Below are 6,087 nucleotides of genomic sequence, written 5' to 3'. Positions count from 1 at the left end.
TCAATTCGTGAACTCTTTTCAACTCGGTGAACTTTTGCCATTTTTTGATGAACTTTTTCAAATACGATGAAATTTGAAAAAAGTTCATTGAATTTGAAAAAGTTCACTAATTTTTTAAAAAAATCATTGGATTTAAAAAAAGTTCATCACATTTGAGAAAAGTTCATCGATTTTGAAAAAAAGTTAATCAAACTTGAAAACAGGTCATCGGATTTAAAAAAAGTTCATTAAATTTGAGAAAAGTTCTTCAAATTTGAAAAACAATCGTCCAATTTGAAAAAGTTCATTGATTTTGAAAAAGACAAATAAAAACCGCCCCGTAATTTAACATGAACCGGGACAAAACTGGTTTGGGAAGCTTCCCAAAACTGGAGGATTCCCGCGTCTAAAAAGAATAAATAGAAGAAAATACGTAGAAAATCACCGGTGGTCGCACCGTGTAGTGGTTACGGTTGATCGGATTGAAGGAAGTGATCTTGGGTTCTACTCCTGGAGAGCGCACAATTGAACATTTTTATAGAAATAAAACATACATGGGCCTGGCCCAGATCGCCAGCGGAGGGGCTTGCGCTGCAGGCGCCCTCTTGCGAACGGGCGCTTCCATTTGGCGCTGCCCCTTCTTATCTGAAGGCGCATGTAGTTGGGTTCGGCCCATCTTCCTTTATTTTTCAGTTTGTAAACCAAAAATTGATGAGAAAGAGATAACCTTAGAAAATCGATTAAGAAAAACAATAAACCAAAAAATGCAGCAGCGTTCTGTGGTGCAACCTCCTGGTCGTTTGCACCCTACACAAACCACCCCACCGACCTCACCTCATGTGCTCAAATACATCTTTTTCACTCTCTTTTTCTTATGTCTTTTTCTTTTTTCTCTTTTTTATGTTTTCCTCTTTTATTCGGAAGCTTTCTTCGGATTTTAAATCTTTTTCTTTTGCTCATTTGAATAATTTTTTTGTCAAAATCGATGAACGTCTTCCAAAATTGATCTTTTCTCAAAGAAGATGAACCATTTTTCAAAATGATGAACTTTTTTAAAAATTGATCAATTTATTTCAAAAAAAGAGAATTTTTTTTCAAAATCGATGAACCTATTTTAAATTACCATGATTGTTTTTCCAAATTCGGTGAACTTTTTCAAATTCAATGATTTTTTTTTCAAATTCGATAAATGTTTTCCAAAATTGATGAACTTTTTTCAAAGATTTGAATTTTTTGTCAAATGAATGAATTACTTTTTCATATTTGATGAGATAATTTTCAAATTCGATGGACTTTTCTCAAAATTGGTGAGTTTTTTTTCAAAATCGACGAACTTTTTCATTTCGATGAACTTTTTTCCAATTCTCTGAAACTTTTTTTAAATCCATGTTTGTTAACTAAGGTAACATTGTGGTTATTAACTACTGCCTTCTACTCTGACGATTGGAGCTGGAATCCCGCTTCTCTCAAAGTAGCGAGACGAATTAAAACTTAAAAAAAATCTCTGTGTTTGCGAGCAGGTTGCTGGGATTGTTGGGCCAGCCCAGGGAGCGCGGCGCATGAATGCCAAGTGGAACAGAGAGCAACTAACTGATGAGCGCTCGTTCGAGAGCCTCCCCAAGGGTCATTTTGGGTGGGCTGAGGGCGCGCCTCTTGGGGTGCTCTCAGCCACCGCCACCTATCGCGCTCTAGGCGTTTCCTCTAGATTTTTTTAATTATTTTTTCCGCACACATTTTCGTTTTTTTAGATGGTTTCTTTTGGTTTATTTCGGCCTTTTGATTTTGTAACGGTCATTCATAACTTTTTGACAATAACGAAATTTCAAAAAAAGAATGCGCAAAAAACACTTTTTCTTTTGCTTAAGCAAGAGGCACAGTCATGCCTTTCGAAACAGAAAAAAGTGTCTTTTTTACTTCTGCGAGAGGCACGGCCGTGCCTCTCGGAAACAGGGAAAAAATTCTCTTGTTTTTTTCCTTTTACGAGAGACATGGTTTGGCTTTCGCGAGAGGCACGATTTTGCTTCCGCGAGAGGCCCGGCCGTGCCTCTCGAAAACGAAAAAAACACGCGTTTTTTTTCATGAGAAACACGGTTTTGCTTTCGCGAGAGGCATGGCCGTGCGTCTCGGAAATGAAAGAAAAAACGCGTTCAATGTGGTGCCTGTGTTGAATCAAAGGCACATGGCCCAGCCCACTTTGCTCGCGATCTGTTTCATTTTTTTATTTAGTTTTTTTTGTCGGGCTTTCAACTAAAAAACAGTTGTTGTTTTTAGGAGCTTGATATTTACAAACTATTAAGAAAATCTAAAATTTTATTTCAGAAAATTGTTTGGTATGTGTTTATAAAAAGGTTCAGTGTATGTCAACAAATGTTGACTATATACTAAAATATGTTTAGCGTGTACTAAATCAATATTCATTTTATAACAAAAAAAAGTTTAGCGTATATGCGAATTATGTTCAATGGATATAACAAACTTCTCATCGTATATTATAAAACAAATCTTCACCGTGTATTTAAAAAGTATTCACAAAATACTATAAATGTTTAGTGTATGTTAAAAATGTTCACCATATATTTTGAAAACAAAATCATCGTACATTACAAAACCTGTTGAAATATGTGAAAAAATATAAAACAAAAGAAATCCAATATCTGAAAGTCTAAAGATAAAAAGGACAAATGGAGAAATATTGTGAATTTCGAAAAAAATATATTAGTGCAGTACAAACAATTCGTTAGCATAGTTGAAAAAAAATGTTGAAAGCATTTAAAAAAAGGTCCACATGTTTCAAAATTTTGTTTGTGAAAATTTGTTTATAGAATTTAAAACATGTTCATCATTAGAAAAAGTTTCAATGTGTATTTGGAGAATTGCTAGGCATGTAATTAACATATATTAAATGTGTATGGAAGAATCTTGTAGGTGTATATGAAAAATGTACAATGCATATGAAAAACAGGTAGACATTAAAATTAAGAAAAATGTTAATCATGTATTTGGAAAAAGTTAAATGTGTACAAAGAAATGTTTCAAATGTTGAAAAAACAATGTATAATCTGTATGACAACATATAGAGATAAAAAAGTATATTTTTAAAAAAGTAATCATATATTTGAAAATGTTAAGGATATATATAAAAAATGTTCCTTGTGCATAAGAAAAATGTACAATGTGCATGAAAAAACAAGATATCAATACATATATTTTTCAAAAATGGTATAAATGTATTTGAAATATACATATCTATTTAAAAAGGAGAATGAAAATAAAACAAAGAGAATCCAAGAAAAAGAAAAAAAGAAAATGAAAGAAAATCCATAGAAAACCGCTCCTTAACATGCCCCTCACTGGGCCGGCCCACAAGCAGAGAGCGGGGTGAGCGCCACACGCAGAGATATGATGTCGTGCTATTGTTTACTTTTTAGTTCACGATGAACACAGTGCTCATATCATTTGAAACTTTTGATTCGCTTATTTTGTTGAACTGGAAAATACTATACAACTTGGTCTTGGCGTCCTTTGGCTTGTGGCGCCATCATGCTTAATCATGTAGAAGTTCATTCAGAGCTGGTTAGCATTCTCTTTTTTCGAAAATGCAGTTGAAATCCTTGGTCTCTGCATTATTGCGATGCATACAATCATTTTTATTAATAATTAAGCAGAGTACAAATATATTTGATCACAATTAAACCAATATGAAAAATACCTAAGACTAAGTAGGCCTCTTCCGTAACAACAACTTCTTGCCAGCTGGTATTCCGTTTAATCAACAAGAACATTGCAAGTTTTTTTATTCAGCCAAACCAATGGCATCGGGTGCAGTTTACAACAAGAGCAAGAAAATTAAGGTAAACGATTTCAAACATCAATTTGCGACATAGGAATGTTAGATCTTTGGGATTTCCGAGATTGTTTTGGGCAGCATGAGGCCGGTTCCTTCGAACTTGCTCTTGGTAATCTCATCAATCCTTCCCGCCATCTCTGGCGTGAGGTAGTTGGTCCAGTCTCCGACCACGCCGCGCCGGAAGGAGACCCCGTTGGGCATCGGCATCTCAATTATTTCGGTCGTACCCGACTGGTTCACCTCCTGGTTGACCATGCTCTTCATGGCACATGCCTCCGTGATCTTCCTGTCCACTCCGGCCTCCTGCTCCCCTGAAGGGGCGCCCGATGAACTCAGCAAGGCGCCTCAGCTGGCCGAGCGGGTTGGCATTGAGCTCCTCGTAAGTCAGGAAGAGCACCTGTCCCGGTCTCTCAATGTGCCACCGCCAGTAGCTCAGCACGTGCTCCCAGAACGGCTCATACAATGAGGCGCCGTTGCAGAACTGGTCGTGTGCCTCGTCGATGTCCCGTGGGGTGAACTTGCTCATAAAGTGCCAGAGAGACACAAAGCAGTCCTTGGGGTCCCGACACAAATACACCACCTGCATGCACGATGAATTGTTGCAAGCCCTTAATGTTATTGCGTGCTTAGATCCCTGAATTGTTTAGGGGTGTCATGCCAGTCCTCGAACTATGAAAGTCGGCATCCAAATCTTTGAAATGTAGTAAGCTTGTTATGCTATGCAAAATATAGGTCCAAGGGCTATTCTAGGGTTGCACTGGTTTAGAACCAGATGACAGCTTATTAACATTTCCAGAACTTGAATGTCATTTTTTATGGCTCGAGGACTTACATGACATCCCTGAAATAATTGAAGGACTTATCACTCATAGAAAACGTACGTACCTTGCAGCCCGACGCCACAACGGAGGGTGGCAGAGACTCAGCCGGGATGTGCGAGGCGAAGAGCCGTGGCGCTGGAAGCGAGCTGAGGTCGGGGATCTGGTCCTTGGTGTAGACCTGGGCCTCGAGGAAAGGAACGAGCTGGTGGGAGTTGTGGGAGGCGAGCTGCCGGAGTATGGACGATGTGTCGTCGGTGCGGCGGGCCGCAGCATAGAGGAGGGCTTTGATCCAGGTAGTCCCACACTTGGGCATCGTAACAAGGAGCACGTCGGTGCCACGCGCCTCAAAGTGCTGCTCTGCGACCATGGAGCTCACCATGACCGGCATGATCATGTGCCAGCCGCCCGGGTGGCGGCAGTAATCCCGCAGGGCTCCGCTGGGAACGGTCTCGTAGGTGGACACCACTCTCCGTGCTTCCTCGTAGATTTTCTTAGCCTCGTCGGCTTCCGGCGTGGAGACGCCAGCGTCACGGGGGAAGACAGTAGCCATGCCCCGAGTCGCTAGGCTAGTCGTAATTCGTTGCGTGTAGGCGCGGTGCTGTAGTGTAATGCAGGGCCCGGTTGTGTATTGAGTAGCAATAGCTTTACTAATTTTATACTGCTAGCTCGTACAGTAGTAAACTCGTACACTCTCTTAGTCTCCTCCACATTGCTCCTTTCTTGCGGATTGACGGAAGGATCGCTTGGTGATCTCAGAAAATCGTTGACTTAGCTGTTTTGTGCACGAAGAAACCCTGTCGATCGATTCGGCCCCGTTGGCACAAGAGATGATCTGATTCTGCGCTATCCTGTTGAATCATTGGGAGTTAATGTATGATGTTGTAATTGTACGATGTATTGCTCTTCGTGCATAAGTACGTATATATGATGTACAAAGGTGGACCACGGGCCTTAACTATACAAGAAAATAGGAGACGGGCCCAATACACAATATGCACATAACACATATACTCAACACCCCCCACAGTCGAAGCGGCACCGCGGCTGACGCAAAGACTGGACCGGAACTCCTCAAATGACGCCGTAGGCAAGCCCTTGGTTATGATATCGGCAAATTGTTGAAAAGTAGGGACGTGCAAAACATGAATATGTCCAAGGGCCACCTATTCCCAAACAAAATGAATATCCAACTCAATATGCTTGGTCCATCGATTATGCACCGGGTTAGACGGAGATGCACGGTCAACAGGACAAGAGAGCTCCTAAAGCAGCTGGCGAAGCCACGAACACTCGGCGACGGCGTTGGCCACCGCACGATACTCAGCCTCAGCACTGGAGCGAGAGATCGTAGGCTGCCGCTTGAACGACCACGAGATGAGTGAGGGTCCAAGATAGACACAATAGTCCGAAGTGGAGCGACGAGTGTCAGGGCAGCCCGCC

At 40.9% G+C, this 6,087-nt stretch overlaps 1 pseudogene; it reads right to left on the bottom strand.

Annotated features, from left to right (window-relative positions):
* Window positions 1–3,743: 3,743 nt before the first annotated feature.
* Window positions 3,744–5,255, bottom strand: LOC123130756 (cytosolic sulfotransferase 5-like; annotated as a pseudogene).
* Between the last annotated feature and the right edge of the window lie 832 nt (window positions 5,256–6,087).

This window comes from Triticum aestivum, chromosome 6A (assembly GCF_018294505.1).
Source record: "Triticum aestivum cultivar Chinese Spring chromosome 6A, IWGSC CS RefSeq v2.1, whole genome shotgun sequence".
In the NCBI taxonomy this organism is placed as follows: Eukaryota; Viridiplantae; Streptophyta; class Magnoliopsida; order Poales; family Poaceae; genus Triticum; species Triticum aestivum.
This window is presented reverse-complemented; position numbering and strand designations above follow the sequence as displayed.